The 22,699-nt window shown below is 48.1% G+C and overlaps 1 pseudogene; it reads right to left on the bottom strand.

Annotated features, from left to right (window-relative positions):
- The window catches only part of LOC135547354 (neural-cadherin-like), a 191,070-nt pseudogene that overhangs the window by 77,765 nt on the left and 90,606 nt on the right, over positions 1–22,699 (bottom strand).

Here is a 22,699-nt window from a genome sequence, read left to right as displayed (position 1 = left end):
AGTCCCCTCTGGGGAGAGATGAGCAGATCTGGTGGAGAGAGAGAGAGGATCCCTCCCCACCAGAGAGACAAGCCGCAGCTCAGACTTAAATGACGCCTTGAGACTGCCATTCCAAACCCCAGCCCTCCTACTGTTGTACCAAGGCCTGTCGGGGAAATGGGGGGCATTTTAAAACGTATTGAAATGTACTTAGAGAATGCACACATTGTATTCCTATGTCGTCACAACTTGATACGGCGTGCTACTGTGTGCGTACTGCATGCATTGCTGTTCTCTCTCTCGTCCTCCACCATCCTCCAGCCATGTTGAGCTGACGAGATGATCTGAGCTGGTCTCACCTGAGTTGGGCTGTCCATGTTTCCCAGGTCGGGCTGACTCCCAGCCGTCCACTGACTTGACCTCCAGCAGGTAGGAGCCTTTGGTCTCACGGTCAAACACGGCCTCTGTGTAGATGGAGCCCAGCTCGGGATCAATCCGGAAGTACTGGTAGTCCCCACTGCGGTCTTTCAGCAGGGAGTAGGAGATCTGAGACAGACAGAGAGAGAGAGAGAGAGAGAGAGAGAGAGAGAGAGAGAGAGAGAGAGAGAGGAGGAGGAGGAAGAAGTGGAGGGAGAGCAGGAGACCAGGGTAGAAGAGAATGGAGGACGAGGTTAAAGAGAGTGACATGGAGAAGGTGAAGGATATGAATGGAGTAAGAGAGGACAGAGAGGACAGGATGTTGGAGATAGACGAGGGATGAGAAAGAAAGGATGGACGTGAGAGAGACAAGGAAGACAGAGATACAGAGTAAGGATTACCAAAGATTGGTCAGTGAGACAGGGGGAGAGAGAATAATAGTTTTAGTCAAACAGCAGAGTCTCTAAAAATAGTCTAACACACCATGCATATGATTCATTTATCTCTCTATTGGGCTGGATGTGACCCAAACCACATGTGACCCTGTGACAATTTTTGATGTGTATCGATAAAACAAAGCTAAGTCATCATAATTCGGTTTAAAGCAGGAGCCTGAAGTCTATTCACCAACAAAGAATGAACCTAATGTTTTATATTCAAACCGAATAAAAGCTCTGTCAACAAGCTATCAGTAGCATTCAACAGCAGCAGGAAGTAATTCAACAGAATTCATTGAGAGAGAGGATCGAAACGGCGTGGGTCAGAAAATGAATACAGGGGAAGAGCAACAATTAAAGGCTGAATTAAAATGTAATGCCATAATAAAAAGGTTGTCGGGGTCAAGCTATTTGTAAAAAAGACTCCCAAATTTAAACAGCTGTGAATTATTTTTTTCTTTCATATTCACGCCCACCAATGATCCTCATTATCTAAATGTGGGCCTGCATGGCATCTATGATTCAGCCTGCCTCGGCGAGAGCAAGCAATTCAGCAGCCAAGGACACTGTGCCTGCAAAGAACCGAGTACATTTTATGTACCCTTGTGCCAATAGCCATGGTGTCCTCGTACTGGGAATTCAATTATGAGTAGACTACCCATACTGTTTGTGTGCGAGTTGGAATGTGTGTGTGTGTGTGTGTGTCCTCTCAACACTTGCGTCCTTAACAATCTTTTACTGCAGTGGGTTAAATCAGGGTCACGCAGAGTGTTTATTGGTAGTATTAAACAAATCTACTTTGAAGTATACATCCCACATACATGGTTCTGGGCTTAAAAAGAAGAAGACACCTGTATCATGTCACATATAGAGTTGAAATGGATTCAATTTGGAGTTTCCATCCCAATATTACTCTTTATATGCATCACAGATGACTGAAATATAACAGAGCCTCTGGACATAGAAACACCGGGTTTTCGACGGTTAAAGAAATATGAAATGTGAAGAACGTTCCACCCATGAGGCCACGAGGTCATTTAACTGCAGGAAAGGGTGGAGGTTCAGTGTGTGACGTGCTGCATTGTACGTTTTATACAGTGTGTAGCTCTCGCCTCAGGAAGCCGAATCGCAGTACAGATTTCATGGCCAGGCTTCAGGAAGCAGACCCTTGTAGAGGAACACTATAATGCAGAACTCTAGACTAAAGATGGGGTTTTCCATTGTCTACCTTCGGTATTTAAGACTCCAAGGTGAAATTAAAAGGGGAATTGATACTGTGGGTTTACACTTGTGTGGTTTCAACAATTATCCAGTTACATACATACAGTGGTGGGTTGTTCACATGGATTTCAAGTTAAAACTGTGGTCCACAACACTAGGCCTGGAGTACTACAAATATCCCAGCTTTTCTGAGAAATTGCTAAGAACCAGGACGTGTATTCACAAAATGTCTCAGAGTGCTGATACAGGATTGTTGTTTGCATTTCCATTATTCCAAAGCGTTCCGTCACCTTTCCGTTGAGTCCCAGGTCCAGGTCATTGGAGGACACCTGCGTGACAAACGTCCCCACCTCCGCCCCCTCTGTGACCGACGCCTCGTAGATGGACGAGGTGAAGAAGGGAACATTGTCGTTCACGTCTAGCAGAGAAAAACACCAGCATTATCCGTCATCATTTGGCTCAGTACTTTCTCAGTGAAAGGGGTTTATAAGGAGCAGAGTGTCGTTCACGCAGCAGGCTGTACAAACAGGGCGGCGGCAGACTCCATGCTGCGTCCGATAAGTCTTTGTGGCTAAACATTTGTTGACAGAGATTAATGAGACCTTGAAAATCTCCTGGAGGTGTATTGAACCATTTCAAAGACCTCTTTGTGACAGTTGAGAGCTCTCTCTATATTTCACCATTCAGACATTTCCACAGACAAATAATACAAAACGGCTTGTTAGAGTCGTTTGTCCATTTAACTCAATTACCCCTTTCTTAGTTATTATAGAGAACTATGCGGCTCGGATGCATTCAGAGTTACAATGCACTTCCATGTCGTATCTTTTTCAGCAAATGCCTTAATCTATGAATTAAACATGGGCCTTAAATCCATTACAACCCTCTCCTCCCCTTCTCCCCATCTCCCTTCCTCCTTTCCAGCCCTCCCTGCCTCCATAGTACTCGCTCCATCCTCTGGAGAAGGCTGAAGGCTCACTTATTAAGACAGATAAGGGAGAGGAGAAGGAGAGGTGAAGGAGTGAGGAGAGTCGAGATTAATTATGTCTCTGGTTTAAGACTAACTCTCATGAATGATAGAAGGGGGAGATGAAGTCTGGTTAGAGGAGGGAAGCGGGAGGATAACAGGAGGGAGTCTCGATCTGGGCTACGGTGGGAATGAGAGCTATTTTGGGACAGAGGGTCAGGGGTGGGCTGAACTGCAGCGATAACTGTCGTGGTAATGGGAAATTAAGCTTGGATCAGACCGGTAGGCTGGAAATCAACTTGATTTTAATAAAGAGATTGAAGCCCAGTACATCATGCTTTCTGGGGTTTGTCTGGAGGAGAGAGAGAGTCTGGATGAGAGAGAGGAAGAGTGACAGAGAGAGAGAGAGAGAGAGAGAGAGAGAGAAATGGTTGTATACAGTCATTGTTGAGAGACAGAGAAAAATGGTTGTATACAGTCATTGTTGAGTCAAGACTGCTGGGATGGAAGTAAAAGGGGATGTAATTATGGGTTGTTCTATGAGTAGGTTGCATTTTTCTGTGTCACCTGTGATGTTCAGATGGACCGTAGTGAAGGCAGCCAGGGGAACTGCAGCCACATTCTGAGCCCGGACCCTCAGTATGAAGTTCCTGGTGGTCTCATAGTCCAGGGGCTCAGCCACCAGGATGGAGGCAGAGCCGTCCTCACGGTTAGGGGTCAGATAGAAGCGTACAGGCATGTTGGTCTCCGGCACCATCCCATCCTCCAGGTTATAGGTCACTCTAGGGTCCCCCAGTGGAGAGGTGGCCTTGATAGTCTGGGATTCAGAGAGGAGACAGAGACAGGGGAAACTGAGGACACTAGCAGTCAATTCACACCTCGGTGACTGCCTGTATGCTCTACTCAGCTTTAGGCGAGGCCGCCTGCAAAACAAGCAGCTCTAAAGATCAACTACAACCGACTGTGGCCCATTAAATCTCCAATATTTATCTTGCTTATCACTTAGAACTCCAAATGAATCTTTCTCTCTCTCTCTCTCTCTCTCTCTCTCTCTCTCTCTCTCTCTCTCTCTCTCTCTCTCTCTCTCTCTCTCTGTGAAATATTCATCTGCATTTCTAATAGCCTTAATAGCTTATAAATGATAGAGAGGAAATTCAGCAAATTAATTTTCAATGCTTTAGTTAAAAAATAAAAGCAAATGCCTATGAATAATCCAGGGCTCGTGATTGCCAGAGCCTGGCTCGTAGAAGTAATGAAGCGGTTGGCTTAAAATAGAGGCGATGGAGGATGAGTCTGGACATGGGTAGGGAGAGGGGGAACAGAGGGAGGGGGGGTGTTGGCTGGAGTAAGATGCCATGAGGATATAGGGCTATCCCAGGACACAGCAAGTGCCAGAGAGAGGGAGGATGGGAGAGTAGGGATGGAGGTTGAGCCCTGAGGGAATTATCTACTCTCGTTTTTGCCGTAGACCATAATAGCTTGGTGTCCATACAGTACGTCATAATACGCATTACTGCAGAGACATGGTAAATGCAGCTCGTGTCATTCTGTGTTGTGGTGTTTGTACGGTACAGTAAAGTAAGCGCCGTAAAGAAACAACTTTAATGTTAGATCAAGCAAGTCTACTCCATAATGCTTTCATTTGCTTTGAAGCCCTGGGTAAATACTGGTTCACAGCTCATAATATCTCTATCAAGTTACCAGCCCCAAAACTGTAATATGTACCTATCCTAATGTGTGTCATCATGTCCTAACCTCCCCTTGACTCACCTTTCTCTAACCCCATGTACCTCAGAATACCTGTTTCAGGTTACATCTGCCATACTCATCCTAATTTGTATTCCATCATGATTCATGTTCAACTCTGCCCTAAGATAACCCCTATGTCCCTCTACCACCCCCAGGACATATAACCCCATGTGTATGTTAAAACATGACGTCATCTATTTCCCCTCACATTCCACCCACACAGTACCTCTGCATCCCAAATGGAACCCTATCGCCTACTCGGTGCATTGCTTTTGACCAGAGCCCTGTAGTGCACTACATAGGGAATAGAATACCATTTGGGATATAGCCTGTTTGTCCCGGTCCCCATTTTACCACTATGGGTGTGTCCCTGACGGTATTCTCTGGGATGACCACATCATAGCTGTCCCTGTCCCACTGCGGAGGCTGGTTCTTCACGTTGGTGATGGTGACGGACAGCTCCACCGAACTGCTCCGGTTCCCCCCGTCCGTGGCAACTATCTCCCGGGTGATGTAGGTCCTCTGTAGTCATAGCAACAACATAGCTGTTACATGACACATGCTGACTGAAATAATAGCAGTTTAGACTGGGGTGAAGAGGCAGGAAAGCTAGAGAAGTAATGAAACATAAGCCCTCTCTGTGATCGTGTAGATAAGTTTACAGCGAGAGGTCAGGGAGTGTCACAGGGGCAGGGACACATGCTGGCTGTATTTGGCCCACGGGTGAACGTAAATTACACTGTCTCATCACTGATGACTGACAGAATGCTGCCCAACAGCGTTCTGCTGACAGAGGAACTCTGTAGTCATAGCAACAGCTTCCCTAGGAGCACTCATAATAACACCTCCTCGCTACACCAGGCTTCCCATTTCCTTCTTTCTGGTAAAACATTCTCCCCTGAGAAGGGACATTTACAGACTACCCGGTGAAGAAGAAAGAAGAAAAGGGCTAAAAAGCACTCAAACATTAGCTTGTTAGATATGTGCCAGCTTTATAAAGACTCTTTCAAAGAGCTATTAGACTTCCTCGATACTCTCGCTGAAGCTGGAATTATTCTCCGTAGCGCGTCCTCACCTCAACCAATGACACACGGGGCTGGACGACTTAACGTGCAGCCGAGATGGGTTATGTGGTGGGGTTAGGGGTTAGGGTTGTGTTCCTGACCTGTGAGATGGGCTGGTTGACGTAGATCCAGCCGGTTAAGGGGTTCACCCTCAGGTACTCTGGCTGCTCTTTAGACATGGAGTAGGTGACGGCGGCATTGGTGCTGTAGTCATCGTCGTGGGCCGCCACACGCAGGAAACTGGTGCCAATCATTGTGTCCTCCCGAAGGAAGTCTGTGGGGAAGACAACACGTCATATTCAATTGGCTGGAGAGAAAAAAATGATGAGCATTAGCTCTGCTGATTAAACTATGTCTGGGCGAGAACAACACAGATCTGGTGTTGTCAATGGACCATTAACAAGGTAGACATGACATGATCTGCAAATACTACTGGATCAACAGTAGGACTAGAATGTGTGTGTGTGGGTGTGTGTGGGTGTGTGTGTGTGGGTGGGTGTGATCCCCAGCACGCACACTCGTAGCGTAGGTTCTCAAACTTGGGGCTGTTGTCGTTCTCATCGAGAATGAGGATGTTGAGTTGACAGATCCCTATGAGGGGATCTGCTGCCTGGTCCGTAGCTGTCACCGTCACCGCGTACTCCCGCTGACGCTCGCGGTCAAACTTCCTGGATGTCACAATCGCACCTGAGGGAACCGTGTTATACAGTGGTTGCTATGGACAACGGACAAAGGCAGACCGGACACAACAAAACAAATCTCAAATGCTTTTACTGCCAGGGTGTAGGCTAGTATTTATACAATTTCGGCTTAGCTATGCCACTGAATGAATCTGATTTATCATGTTAGCAAATGTACTGACATGCAACTACAGATCTCAATAAACAAATGAAGGATGTGCATACACGGTAATGGATGTGCTCGTAAGGTTTATGATCAAGTGTTGGTGTTTTTTGGAAAGTGCACTTGAATTCAATCAAAGCCATTCTGAGGATTCCTCACAGTTCATGCAAATCCAATCCCTCTCCTTTCACTCCTTTCTCTCTCCGATAAAAGGTTAATGATTGATGTCCACTGAACAGTTACATTTCATGAAGCAATTCATTTTTAAAAGAGGGCTTTGTGAAAAAAATGTAAATGCTGTCTTTTCTTCCCCTTTTGAGCGCTGGCACATTTTGAAAGGGTGTCATTAAAGGGAATTAGATTGAACTTTGGAATTCATGAAATACTTCAAGACAGTTCCCAAAGCAATCCGGAGAGGAGGAGAAGAGAGAGAAAGAGAGACTGAGAAACACCAGCGAGAGCTGCAGAGACTCAACTCTTTCAGCATCGGATGACATGAACACTATGGGGATGCTACTAGGGTCCACAACCAAACAGTGACGTTGGACTCTACCGTACCTGTGTCTGGGTGGATACTGAAGGCAGGCACAGTGCTGTCTTTGTGCATGAATCCATAGGTGACTCTCCCATTAGAGCCCTCGTCTGCATCCACGGCGTGGACCTGGAGGACGAATGCCCCCGCAGGCTGGTTCTCCAGCACAGTGGTCCGCTCCCGGTACTGCTGGCACTGAGGGAGAAAGGGGGAGAAGTACAGGGTTAGTGGCATAGAGGAAGAAAGTGAGATAGAGAGAGGGAGAGAGAGAGAGAGAGAGAGAAGAAGATGGGTAATGGAGCAATGCCAGTTACCAAATGACAGAGGGAGAGAAATTAGGATGCATAGAAGGGGATGAAATGAAAGAAAAAGGTCATTCAGTATATTAAGGACATTTGTGGAAGGGAATGAAAGAGAGGGGGGTGGGAGACAGTTATGAAACAGTCAAAGAGAAGGGGGAAAAGGGAGGAGGACAGTGGAACGAGGGCGGAGAGATAGGAGTGAATCATTGAAAGGAGTTAGAGAAAAGGAGAAGTGAAGAAGTAGAGGGGGGGGGGACTTGAGGAAGGAACTGTCTCTCATTAATCCCTCTATGTTTTGCTCTGTAGAGATTCATCTGTGTTTTATAATTAAAGCGGCCTTGAATCAATTCCATCGAAGCAGATCCACAGAGATACGGAGTAAGCCTGGATAAATCGGATGTGCTCCGACGCCCACACACCTTCCCTCTATCCTCATCGTCATCTGAGCGCTTGCTTGGTGTGTGTGAAGGGAAAACAGTCAAATCTTCCAAATCCCGTCTCTCTGCCATCATCAGATGGCTCATTTTGGCCTCAGACAGAGACAGCGTTTCTCTCTCTCAAAAAAAGGAGATCCCAGATCAATTCAGCAGCTCGTCTTTGATGCTTACTTCTGACATCTAATTAATGACAAGGGAGCTCATCTTCCACCCTCCTCCCCTCTCCTCCCTCTCCTCTGCCACCCCTTCCTCTAACCATTAGTCAAAGTCTTTCTAGGCCCAAGTTCAATGTGTTTTCAGAGGTCAGGTGTCCCTAAGCGAGTCCCAGTCAGGGATGAGAGGAGCTGTGGTGGATCTCAAACTCAAACCGTGCCCCCCCCCCCCCCCCTCCCTCTCCAGCCGCATTTACCCCCCTCTTAGGAAGCTTCAGGACATGGCACTCTCACAGACAACCCAAGGGCCCAGGAGGGGCCCTTCTCTTAGGAGTCGCTGAGTAACTGATGCTCACACATCCACAGGAACTGCCTGAACCTCAGCCAAACACACAGGAGCAGAAGGGCCAAGGGCACAAAACCACATAAAAGCATCTTTCTCTCTTCTCTCCGCCTGCTGTTTGCTGCCTGCACAGAGGAGGAAAAAACTGAGCACACAGGCAAAGTGGTCCAGCTGTGTTTTATTTTTGAAATACTTTCTCTTTGGACTTTTTTCCTCCCTTTTGTGGAAAAGTCTTGTCCGCACCTCAGTTCAACTATAGTTTGAGCATGTTAGCGCAGATAAATAGAAACTAAAACAATTCACAAAAGCAAAAGCATGATGGAGTCCTGTGGGAGCTGTGTGTGAGAGCACATGAAAAGGTTGAAGCTGATCTTGCAGCCTAACATGTGAAACACGCACACGTACAAAATGCTCCCAGGACTACGGGGAGTTATCTAGCTTTACTGTGCGAGGCCACAATTAGCTCCAAATATCTCAAATGCAAAACTCATGTAATTTAAAATTGAAACATCGGCAGAAAACAGGTAGGGCTGTGATGATTCGGCATATCTTTCAAACACTTCATTAAAAACCCTTAGATGATCTAGAAATAGAGTGGGTCGGCCGGCTAATCACACCTCTGGAGGAAGGAGATGGAGAGGTAATAAATAGAGGTGATAGAGAGAGAGAGAGAGAGAGAGAGAGAGAGAGAGAGAGAGAGAGGGAGTGAGTGAGCTGCAATAAAACAGATATGAGAAACCGAGAAACGAGAGCGATTTGGAAGGAGAGAGAAAGTCTAAGGTCCGGAAGTCAACAGGAGAGTACTGATGCTCATCTCAGAACTCCGCCAACACCTTTATTTAATTTTAATAGTACTGCCCCCATAGTAGAGGCCGAGAGACAGAGGCTGGGAAACACAATGAGCTGTAATGAGTGTGGTCAGAGCCAAACAGATATCAGAACCGTGACAATGAGAACCGAAGCTTACCTTCTCAAAGACAGGTTTGTTGTTGTTGACGTCGTCCACGCCGACGATGACCTGGGCAGTGGACGAGAGGGCCTGGGGGCCGCCAGAGGCGTTGTCATCGGTCGCTGTGACGTTCAGGACGTACTCTACACCCTGGAGTCTGGGAGGTGGGCTGGAGCGCAGACGGATCAGACCTGCAACAACCAATCAGAGACAAGTTACGACCTCACCATGAACAAGAGGACCTCTGCGTTCACCGGGTCTCCTGACTGACTTATATAGGGCAGCAAAAGTGAGAACATGCTGTTCTATCCTCTTTGGACACATTGTGCCCTTGGTTTTCCCTTTTACGGTATATGAAACAGCATGAACTGAATTCAACCCCGGAGGGTCTGCTTGTGCTCCTTTCTTCGTGACTGACACATCTGGTGTGTAGAACAGCCATGTCGCTCTCTTCCTCAACATCTCTCCCAGTGTCTTTGACACTTGGCCAGCGTGTGACTGCATCCAACAAAGGCAGTTGTCAATCCCACCTTCGGTGGTGCATGGAACAACAAAGGATGGCGTATGTCTGTTGTCCGGCGTGACTGAGGTTCGTATAACCTCCGCGGTGAAGGTCCCCTCCCCTCGGTGCATTGGTGACTTTTTCTTCACTTCCAAACGGCCGTAACCCTAATGTGGGCGTCAGATTTCCCCCTCTCTCCCCCCCCCCTCGCTCCCCCCTCTCCCCCCCCCTATCTCCCCCTCTTTCTTCCCCAATGCTTTTTTTTATTTATTTTTTATGTTCCATCCATCAGGCCTTTGGTGTTTGCTAACCGTGTGTGTGGGTTGCAGACACACTTAATACATTCTGTCTTATCTTCTAAGACTCAAACAGGCACAGATGCAACCGTTGGAAATGCACTGGGTGCTGTAAACATTTCCATGGCTTTCACAAGGTCTGCGTTGGATGGAATCATATTACACCCTAACAGTGTTGCTCTTTAGAGGCCAGTATGGTCTGTCTATCTCTGCCTAACAGGGTGACATGAAAGACACTGAGTGTCAGGGGAGAGGAGGGGTGAGAGGAGGGAGAGTGGGGGGGAGAGGAGGGATGAGATGCTGAGGGCCACACAACAACCAGCCATAGGGAATCAGCAGACATCCTGTCTACGAAATGAGGCAGGGCACGAGCGCTATGGTAGCACGGCCGTGCCAAGAGGAAAATGTAATCAATTATAATATGATGTGACAGCGTGGGGGCAGGGCATGTGTGGTGGGGATGGGCCACTAACTGCCATGGAGGAGGCTGCCTGAGAGAGTTTGTCAGAATGACTGGTTTCACCAGGGTGGACGGCCTGGACTAGCAGTACCACAGGCCAGGGAGCTGGTCCTATTAGAGACAGACTAGCAGTACCACAGGCCAGGGAGCTGGTCCTATTAGAGACAGACTAGCAGTACCACAGGCCAGGGAGCTGATCCTATTAGAGACAGACTAGCAGTACTACAGGCCAGGGAGCCGGTCCTATTAGAGACAGACTAGCAGTACCACGGGCCAGGGAGCTGGTCCTATTAGAGACAGACTAGCAGTACCACAGGCCAGGGAGCTGGTCCTATAAGAGACAAACTAGCTGCACCACAGGCCAGGGAGCTGGTCCTATAAGAGACAAACTAGCTGCACCACAGGCCAGGGAGCTGGTCCTATAAGAGGCAGACTAGCTGCACCACAGGCCAGGGAGCTGGTCCTATAAGAGACAAACTAGCTGCACCACAGGCCAGGGAGCTGGTCCTATAAGAGACAAACTAGCTGCACCACAGGCCAGGGAGCTGGTCCTATAAGATACAAACTAGCTGCACCACAGGCCAGGGAGCTGGTCCTATAAGAGGCAGACTAGCTGCAACACAGGCCAGGGAGCTGATCCTATAAGAGACAAACTAGCTGCACCACAGGCCAGGGAGCTGTTCCTATAAGAGACAAACTAGCTGCACCACAGGCCAGGGAGCTGTTCCTATAAGAGACAAACTAGCTGCACCACAGGCCAGGGAGCTGTTCCTATAAGAGACAAACTAGCTGCACCACAGGCCAGGGAGCTGGTCCTATAAGAGACAAACTAGCTGCACCACAGGCCAGGGAGCTGTTCCTATAAGAGACAAACTAGCTGCACCACAGGCCAGGGAGCTGGTCCTATAAGAGACAAACTAGCTGCACCACAGGCCAGGGAGCTGTTCCTATAAGAGGCAGACTAGCTGCAACACAGGCCAGGGAGCTGTTCCTATAAGAGGCAGACTAGCTGCAACACAGGCCAGGGAGCTGGTCCTATAAGAGGCAGACTAGCTGCAACACAGGCCAGGGAGCTGGTCCTATAAGAGACAAACTAGCTGCACCACAGGCCAGGGAGCTGGTCCTATAAGAGGCAGTCTAGCTGCAACACAGGCCAGGGAGCTGTTCCTATAAAAGAGAGCCTGTTGAAGGACAGCATGTAGCCTCAGGAGGACATGTCACATACTCCCAGCAGCCCAGAGAGACGATGGCTCAGCACACACACAGAATTATGTTGCACATGCGTGCCACATGGGGTAGTATTAACACATAGTCACGCACGGACACACACCCAGTGTATGCACACACCTGGGTGTGCACTCAGGAACATCAAACCAAAACATTGTGGAAGAATGTGACAAATTGAACAAAAAAACTGCCTGCGAGGCCTACCGTACATCAGTATCTATCTGGAGGAGAATGTCTTAAGATGACAACATCTCGACATGACTTCAAAGACTGCTCCGAAAAAGGTTCAGCCAGAGTTGAGAGATAGAATGAAAAAGAGGTTTTAAAACATTCCAAGAAAAAAAGCATATAGTCTCTGTCTCTTCCATTCGATAAGATATGTGTCCCCGCAGTACGTGAGGGAGGGATTGATGTTTGTGCGCATGGGTGTGTGTCAAAGAATGTATATGTGTGTGTGCTTGTATACATGTGTGTGTGTGTGTGTGTGTGTGTGTGTGTGTGTGTGTGTGTGTGTGTGTGTGCGTGTGTGTGTGTGTGTGCGTGTTTGTGTGCGTGTGTGTGCATGCGTGTGTGTGCGTGTGTGTGTGTGTGTGTGTGTGTGTGTGTGTGAGACACCGTGCTGGGTCAGGCAGGCCGAGGCATACAGCAGTGTGTGTCCCTGCACTTGCTCACCCTGCTAAACATGGTCGGTGAGACTCGGCCAGCACATATCATCGCACATCAAAGATGGAGAAGATGTTTCTCCAGGGGTCACTGAGCACACGTCGCTTCATATGATGGAGGGGAGGGGGTTGGCAGGGGGGAGGGATGGGGAGCCGATGCCCCTCTCTCAACGCCAACTCTAATCATCGTCTGGCCCCAAAACAGAGGGATGAAGCCATGAAAGGCAGAGAAACTGAGGGAGGAACGACTACATTTGTCCCCTAGGGAGAAAGGGGTGAAGTATGGGGTGAATCAATGGGGGGGGGGGGTTATATAAACCTCGCATCACAAGCACGGCAAAACTCCCACTAAACTAGTGGCACTGAGGGAGGACGGCATGATGAACCATTACGACTCATACACCAATGGGGATTTCTATATCAGCCTGCAGATGAATTAGAACACTTCTTCAATATGAGCTCTTCACAGACAAACAACGACGCAATAAAAAGGATAAAGGAGAAGGGTCGTTCCCATTAACCGTAGACATGATCTACCTGTTTATCGGAGTAAACATGCCCCCCCCGTGCTGAGAACGGAAGCTTCGTATTTATGTCTTTAATACAAAAAGAGGGTGATCATCTTATTGACTTTGCTGTTTGAATTCTTGAAACGGTATTAAATCTCAGGAAACGTATTCTACGCTGAGTTACAGTCAAATTAACACAGCCCATCTGTCCCCGAGAAGAAAAAAATCTCCCATGAATGATTGAGGACATTTCGCGAAAGTGGAGGAGATTTGACGATCCGTGGAGGAGAAGTAATAAAATACTTTGATCTCTAAAAGGGGGGAGAGTGATGAGATGTGGGTGGGGCTTGTGTGTGTGTGTGTGTGTGTGTGTGTGTGTGTGTGTGTGTGTGTGTGTGTGTGTGTGTGTGTGTGTGTGTGTGTGTGTGTGGAATATATTCTTTGCCTCCTAAACTAACGAGTGCTGCGGTGAATGGGTATGAACAGTGAAGGATCTGAACGAAATAAGAAGCTGTGAGGAATAGTTTGAAATAGTTTTTTTTGTATATAAAGCAAATCATCAGTTTAAAGATGCGAGTAATACAAGGGTTAAACCCCTCTAGCGAGCCCAGGCAGCTCCATAGGTGAGTGTAAGAGATGATAGGGTCCAATAATAGTGTGTAAACTGGTCATACAGTAGCTGCAGGATGTATACACTGATGCTAATTCGGACCGGTCTGACAGTTACACGACCGAGAACAGGAAGGAGCTTGAAGCCTATCACAGGGGCTCCATGGATGTGCATGAAAACATTTTACCATGTATAATAGTTACACATTACAAAAAAACAACACAGAACAAAATGCCAGCCAAATGTGTGAGGACAGTGACAGAGTGCTTCTGCAGCCTTTTAAAGCAATTGAAGTGACATGGATGAAAAGCAGTTTATTAGTTTTGTGTACCAGTCAGGGTTATATGGCATTTATTTCTTTATATGGTTGAGAAATCTCCCCTTTCTGCTGACAGTTACCGTCAGTGGAAATTAACAAATGAAATTGCACCTTGACGATCCAGATGAATTGAATTTGTCAAAGTCATTTTTATTACCCTTTAATGTGATATGCAGATTCAATGGTGCAATTTACCCAGGGTGGGAGGGCTATGAAATTAGTTGAGGCCTTTAACACAATTTTCAATTTCAAATGGCTTCCTTGGTGGACTTAAGGTGGGACATTGGAGCAAACCTTTTGATGACATCTGCAATGACAAAATCAGCCGCGCTAAAAATAAACAACAGCTAAAGTGTGTCTCGGGACAGTTCATTTCACCGGTCTAGTGAAATATCTACAAGAAGGGACGGGGAAGAGGGAGAGCAGCGGGACTCACTGAGGAAGAGGAAGGGAGGGGCGTAAACAATATGTCTCACCTTTCTGGCTGTCGATAACAAAGTTGCCCTCGTCGTTGCCCGTTGTGATTCTGTAGGTGATTCCATCGCCGTCGGGGTCCTTGGCAAGCACCGTGGCAACCAGGGTGTTAGGCCCGGCGTCCTCCGAGACGAAGGTCCGGTAGCTGTTGACAGAGAGAGAGAGAGAGAGAGAGAGAGAGAGAGAGAGAGAGAGAGAGAGAGAGAGAGAGAGAGAGAGAGAGATAGAGAGAGAGATAGAGAGAGAGAGAGAGAGAGAGAGATAGAGAGAGAGAGACATCCCAAAGTCAACACCTTTCCTCGCGTCTCCCCAGCGACAATCCAGGGTGTGAGAGCGAAAATGAGTGAATAATACACCAGGCTGCAAATTTGTCACATTTGAATCACTTTAACATTTCAAACAGATTGATGAATGCATGTTATGTAGCTGTTGTTTGGAGGGTAAAAACAGAATTGGTTGAGTGTATGATATGTTGGGCCTAGGTGGAGACTTCCTGAGTCCTGATTCCTAATTCTAAGGAGATAGCAGTCGGTAAACAGCTGTTGGCAGCCTGTCACAGTGGAGGGATAACACAAAGTGGCTGGGGTGGAGTGTGAAAGAACGAGTGACTTGGATGACAGCGTTGTGAGGAACTCTGGAGAGAATCAGCCAAGCCCAGCATGTCATACAAACACACAAACAAACCCCTACTGTACAAATAACGCATGAACACCTTAATCTCACACTGCCAGTCACATTCTTTCCCCCTGGTTGATTCACACGTAAAGACGATCACAGACGGGCGGCGGCAAGCGGCGAAGGTCTCATAGACTTCAACTGGAGTAGGCTGCCAGGCGGCAAAACACCAGCAGTTTTGCATGTGGCTGTGGAGGTCCCAAAAGTCTTGAGTGGCCCGCCGCGCGCCGTTTACCCGAAGGGCGTCGTTCATCTTGTCGACCAATCAAACAATGCGGTTCAACAACAAGGCGGTTCAGTTTTCCGTTTATCACAGCCCACCAGTAAGCGGCTTAATGCAATTTACACATAATGCACATACGGTACATGTCACCTAAACAAAAATCATACAGACTAAAGCATGTGTATCCTAACACAGACATCTGCATTGCCAAGTGAGAGGACTCCTGTCATACATGTGCATTTAAAAAGTTACCAGTAAGTGAGCCTGGTCTGAGCCAGAACAGCCAATAGGTGTAGCAGCCATATCTCCTGTTAACCTAGCATGAGGCAGCTTGATGTACAAGTACAGCACACCCCATACACAAGACGCTAGTCTGTCATAAGGCCTTACCCACAATCCATCTCCTGATTGCTGAGTGCCGAGCAGAGAGGCATCAAGTCCCATTTTTGGTATGACCCCCCCAACCTTGCAGTTTCAGGGCTGACACTCAAGGCCAATGATTATTGCACATACAGTATATTACAGTGCACAAAATGACACTGAAGACACAAAGCCATATAGGAAATAGGGATTGTGCACGATGGAGGGCAGTTATGTCTGTTCTCAGTCTATTCCATTGGCTAACCCTTGGCCCGGGACCCCTAGACTGGGACCCCTAGACTGGGAACCCTAGACTGGGAACCCTAGACTGGGACCCCTAGACTGGGACCCCTAGACTGGGAACCCTAGACTGGGACCCCTAGACTGGGAACCCTGGACTTGGAACCCCTAGACTGGAACCCCTAGACTGGAACCCCTAGACTGGGAACCCTAAACTGGGAACCCTAGACTGGGAACCCTAGACTGGGACACCTAGACTGGGAACCCTAGACTGGGAACGCTAGACTGGGAACCCTAGACGGGAAACCTTTAGACTGGGAACCCTAGACTGGGAACCCTAGACTGGGACCCCTAGACTGGAACCCCTAGACTGGGAACACTAGACTGGGAACTCTAGACTGGGAACCCTAGACTGGGAACGCTAGACTGGGAACCCTAGACTGGGACCCCTAGACTGGAACAACTAGACTGGGAACACTAGACTGGGAACCCTAGACTGGGAACCCTAGACTGGGAACCCTAGACTGGGAACCCTAGACTGGAACCCCTAGACTGGGAACCCTAGACTGGGAACCCTAGACTGGGACCCCTAGACTGGGAACACTAGACTGGGAACCCTAGACTGGGAACCCTAGACTGGGAACCCTAGACTGGGAACCCTAGAGCAAGCTCCAGGACTGGCTATGTTACATAAGCTCCAGATAGTAATGACAGAACAGAAGACGGTCCATTACTGCTGTTAAGTAAATAGGATTTGTTTTATACCCACAGTAAACTAACTATACTGTACAATTTGTTGCCTTCAAATCTAGCAGGCCTGTAAATGTAAAGAACACTTCCAGACCTTTACACTGATCTGAGAAAAAACATCTTTTTCCTCTCCTCTACACGGGAACAGGCATCAAGGTAAACAGACGGCCATACACTACCACAGACTCCCACTCATCCCCCCCGTCTCAGAATCACTCGTGCTGTGTACACCCATAAAGAACTGTACTTTATTACAAGCAAACAGTCATAGTAATGCAAAAACAAACACATTCCCACACACACACACACACACACACACACATTCACACACACAGAGATATAAGCCCCACGGTCTTCCCATCTGTCTCTTTCACCAATCACCCTCCCGCTCCATCTCTATTGAAATGTTCCCGTGGATGTGAGCGCGTCTAACAGCGGAAAGACAAACAGGGCCTCAAATGTGGGCACAGTATGTTGTCGTTCATCATTCCTCCCACGCTCCACTCTGCTCAGAGCTAGTGGACGCAGAGACAGGACAGAGGAGCGACTCACTCTGACAGACTGACAGAGACGGACTCTTCTACCGAGCCAGCGTGCTCTGTCCGTCCGTCGGCCGGTCTTGTCTGTCTGTCTGTAGTCTGTCTGTCGGGAGTCCGTCTGTAGTCTGTCGGTCTTGTCTGTCTGTCTGCTACTTTCTCCTCCACTCCTCAGTCAGTATAAAAGGAATCATTTTGCTGGATGGAGAGGGAAAAGCACTCACAGCATGAGCATGGTCTCTGAGAACATTTCCTTTATGTTCCTTTCCGCCCATGTCAGTGGATGGAAGCTGCTCAGAATTTCTCTACAATGAAGATCTGCTGTATATTACCCAATCAAGATATAATTTCTTCAGGCAGAAATGAAACAAACTTTTCATGTGTCATATATTGCTTACACAAGAGCATTATGCACTATTTCCATGGAAACCATTGTTCCAGTTTCTTTCTTTCTTTCATTTGATTTGAATTGATTAGGGCCCCTGCCAAGTTGTATTTCAATAGGAATGCAGGCATGATTGTATGGAGCTTATGCAGAACAAATAAAGAAGATTTAAAAAGTCTTAGAAAAGGATTATCAACTACAATGATACATTCAAAATAAAAAATGAATTCAACTGATCAGTGATCATGTCAAATGGTCTGACAAATGGAGAGGTTTGGGAAAGGGAGGAGAAAAGGGACAGAATGATGGTGACAAGGAAGCAGAGAGTAAGATGGACGGGTGTCCGGAGAGTGACAAATGTGGAGAGAGGGGACCGGTTGTACTCGTCATCCGGTCCTTTCCCACACAACTGATTGATGGGTAACAGAGTCGTGCCGACAGGCATTTCATGCTTGTGACTTATGTCCCCGCTTGCAGACCCCCCCCCGTACCACCTGCCTGCTCCAACACCCACTGCCACTGCACAACAGACACCTGCGACCTTTAATCTGTCACCAGCCTCAAAGAGCCTTTGCTCCCCCCCCCCCCACACACACACACACAAGACATTTCTCAAAGACCTTATTTTCACGGGCTCCATTGTCTCTAAAGAATAAAGAGAGGGTCCACCACACTGCAGCGCCTCTCCATCACCTGCCTCCGCCGCTCAAAGGTTGTCGCGCACCGACTCAGGCTGCTGTCCCTCTCCATCACCTGCCTCCGCCGCTCAAAGGTTGTCGCGCACCGACTCAGGCTGCTGTCCCTCTCCATCACCTGCCTCCGCCGCTCAAAGGTTGTCGCGCACCGACTCAGGCTGCTGTCCCTCTCCATCACCTGCCTCCTCCGCTCAAAGGTTGTCGCGCACTGCTGTCCCTCTCCATCTCAGGCTGCTGTCCCTCTCCATCACCTGCCTCCGCCGCTCAAAGGTTGTCGCGCACCGACTCAGGCTGCTGTCCCTCTCCATCACCTGCCTCCTCCGCCTCCGCCGCTCCAAGGTTGTCGCGCACCGACTCAGGCTGCTGTCCCTCTCCATCACCTGCCTCCGCCGCTCAAAGGTTGTCACGCACCGACTCAGGCTGCTGTCCCTCTCCATCACCTGCCTCCTCCGCTCAAAGGTTGTCGCGCACCGACTCAGGCTGCTGTCCCTCTCCATCACCTGCCTCCTCCGCTCAAAGGTTGTCGCGCACCGACTCAGGCTGCTGTCCCTCTCCATCACCTGCCTCCGCCGCTCAAAGGTTGTCGCGCACCGACTCAGGCTGCTGTCCCTCTCTCACCTGTCGCCGTGGACTTTGGCCCAGGCGACGGGGTTCTGACACAGGAGTGACTGACAACTCCCAGGTGGGGCCGCCATGTTGTGGGAGAGGCCGTGAGTGAGTGAATGGCGAACGCGGCAGGCTCCTGCCCAGGCAGACAGACAGTGGTTGCGTATTCCCCACACAGTGCCAGCTCTCCCGCTCATTATCTTACCCCATCAATCTCATTTCACCCCAAATTCCAGCTACTGTTCCATCAGTCTTCCTACATCCTCCCTCCCGTCAGCCAACCAGCCAGCCCGCCTCCACCACACCAGAGACACGGACGCTCTGTCATCCTTAACACCCTTTCCCTCCACAATGACTGACATCAGCCGCAATATAATTAGCCAATTTACCCAAAACATCTATTACATATTAACGACTGACGAAACACACAGCGCCGGACCGAGACTGGCTTGTTGTTTGTGCTCATTAGCATCTCTCCATCTTCTGTAACGTCAACAGATTGCCGGGGCTCTGTGAATACATGTATAAATATCTCTCTGCCTATCCAATTCACTCATCACTCAGGTTACTGTCGGCCAGCAAACAATCCCTGTAATGATCTACTTAGTGTACAACGGGCTGGGTGACAAGTCTCATTTTGTCGATTTCACCAGCAACACGCCATTTTCGATTTTTTTTTCAAACTCTATTTCTGGCTTTTTTTTTAAATATACATTTTTTATATTTTTTTATATATTTTTTTACATGTATTGAAAGCAGTGACTCCCCTCAATATTCGCTGAACATTTCATGAGCCTCGGCCCACAAAAATGTATTCAAAATATCTTCTGAAGTTTCGTTGTATGTTCGTTAATAGGAAAATATGTTTATTTTTATTTTTTTACATTTCCTGAAAAGTTTGTTTTGGGGGTGAGGTTTTGTCTGATGGCGATGAACAGCAACGTGGAGCCAACCGAGTGGCAAATCCAATTGAGCCCAATAGAAATAACAGTCTGACGGCCATCACAAAGTTAGTCAATCATTGTTTTATACATTAGAGAATACCTGTAGACGAACAATGACAATTCACTGTAGATCTCTGTAGAATGTACAGAGCATGAGGGGAAACTGGTGATGCTCCTGCTGACAGGAAATCAATTCTTCCCACAAAACCCCAACAGTGTCACAAAGCAATAACACACACACACACAGACCCACACACAGCCTCCCATTACAGCACACAGAACCCCATCCACCTACCCACACCACAGCATTAATCCCACTACTAAACGCTAAGTCATCTACATAGAGCATCCATATCAGCAATTCATACCCAGCCACACCCACACACTGGGTCCATGCCACTGGTTCACCTGAATGATTCAAACAGACATCCCTGGTGGGCAGTTGGTTCTCCCTCTCCATCTCTCTATCCCCCTACCCTCTCACTCTTATCTCACTCTGTCTGACTCTCTCTCTCTCTCTCTCTCTCTCAACTCTTTCTCTCTCTCTCTCTCTCTCTCTCTCTCTCTCTCTACCTCGTCATCTCTCTCTGAAAAACAGACGTGTACTTCAGCACACACACACACACACACACACACACACACACACACACACACACACACACACACACACACACACACACACACACACACACACTGCCCTGGTGTTGGCGTTATTCTCTCCACGACAACTAAAGGCATGGCTGATTGAACCTGCCTCACCAATTTGCAGAGCTAGCTGACAGAAAATTGTCCAATTAAAAGAGCCACAGGCCAGAGCAATGCCAGAGGGGGAAAAAAAAACAGCTCAATGCATCACAACAGATCGGCCCGGAACAGCAGGGTAATGCGGCATTTAAAAAAAGGACTGTGCGGATGAGCTAATACAGGGCAGGAAACATGCCCAAGAGGAACAGGACAGATAGAGATGTTTAAATCCCAGTTTCTGTTTCTTTTTTTGTTGTTGTTGTGTATTTTGTTTTGAAGGGGTTTTGGTTGTAGACCAGCGGCAGCTGTAGGGGACTTGGGGAATTGGCAGCCATGTGGAATTCTGGGAAACTGCAGCTGCACTGGATTGTGGGAGGAGGCAGCTGTGCAGAGCAGAGGAAAGTGAAATGGCATGGCCTAGGCTGACAAATAGGCAACGGGTGAGGGTTAACAACAAGAAGAGCAGGCAGGGTGGAAGGAAAATGGTGAGTAGAGAAGGGAGATACGTGAATAATAAAAATAATGAAATAGGCGTTCTACAAAACGTTGACGATGATGATGATGATAATGATGGCCATGGCGATGATTGTGATCACCGCGCTCTTACTTATGATGTTAATAGTGATGAAGAGGAGAAGCAGTACTGTACTCACACATGCTGGGAGAACTCGGGGACCTCGTCGTTGACATTGGCCATGCGGATGCGTACAGTGGCCGTACCTGTCCGGGGCACATCTCCCTTGTCCACAGCCATCACCACAAACTCATACAGGTGGTTTGGCCTCTCATAGTCCAGCTGCCCTGCAGGGAAAATGGTGCCGTGGGGAGAGATGCTGAAGTCTGGGCTCAGAGTGTAGTAGGACAACTCAGCGTTCAGGTCTGAGTCACAGTCACTGGCAGACACTAGAGCGAGGGAGAGACAGGGGGGAGAGGGGAGGTTAGATAAAGACATGTCCTTCAACATCATCTAACCAGAACTAATATGCCCAACGCGTGACCCTAGTCTTAATTACTATTGTTTTTCCATGCATGTTCGCACATTTCTGTATCGCAGGAATAGCATTTTCCCAAATGTCTCTTTTTTGTGTTGAAAACATACTGGAGTACGGCTACGGTCAGAGTGATTGCCTTGCTAATAGAGAGGGCTGTGTCTGGGATCAGCATATTTTCCGCTAACTAGTCCTTTTCACCGTGAACTCCTGCATTCTGCTATTCTCCTTAGATTGCATTCAGTGTACTCTCTACCTCACTGTATCATGTAGACCAACAGCATCCAAGACACAGGAGGTTGGTGGCACCTTAATTTGGGAGGACGGATTCGTGGTATTGACGGGAGAGGAATCGTTATTCTGAACAGTTCAGCGGCCTCCACCGATCCACGGGAACCTCGTCCGGTGGATTTAAATGTCACCAACAACACTGTCAAAGATGAGCATTATCCTTGATGACACATATCCATATATTGTGGAAGACTTCTTAAATCAAAGTCAATATTTCATTTCCTCAGTATGCACTTGCTGATTTAGCAATGAGGGTCATTTGAATATCCATCGATACTGAGCCAGTGAGGCTCTAAAAGGATTGTTGGGCTAACTGACAGCCTCCTATGGTCTGCCCTCACCACAGAACAGAGCTGTAGGAGACAGAGATTAATAAACCATGATGTGTGGTGCTGTTTACCATGTCACTACTTCGGCTTTAAAACCGGCCTAAATCCATATATATCTAATATTTCAGATCCACTTCAGCCAATCCCAGGGCTTGTTGCTGTGGCCTGGGCTAGCCCTAAAAATGGAGCCGGATGATGTCCAGTGTAAAGTCTCTCTCTGTCTCTCTCTCTCCCTGTCTCTCTCCTGTCTGTCTGTCTGTCTGTCTGTCTGTCTGTCTGTCTCTCTCTCTCTCTCTGTCTGTCTGTCTCTCTGTCTCTCTCTCTCTCTGTCTCTCTCTGGCTCTCTGTCTGTCTGTCTGTCTGTCTGTCTGTCTGTCTGTCTGTCTGTCTCTCTGTCTCTGTCTCTCTCTCTCTGTCTCTCTCTCTCTGCCTGTCTGCCTGTCTGCCTGCCTGCCTACCTGTCTGTCTGTCTGCCTCTCTG

This window comes from Oncorhynchus masou, chromosome 1 (assembly GCF_036934945.1).
Source record: "Oncorhynchus masou masou isolate Uvic2021 chromosome 1, UVic_Omas_1.1, whole genome shotgun sequence".
Lineage (NCBI taxonomy): Eukaryota > Metazoa > Chordata > Actinopteri > Salmoniformes > Salmonidae > Oncorhynchus > Oncorhynchus masou.
The sequence above is the reverse complement of the archived record's forward strand: the minus strand, read 5'-3'. Positions and strand labels throughout refer to the sequence as shown.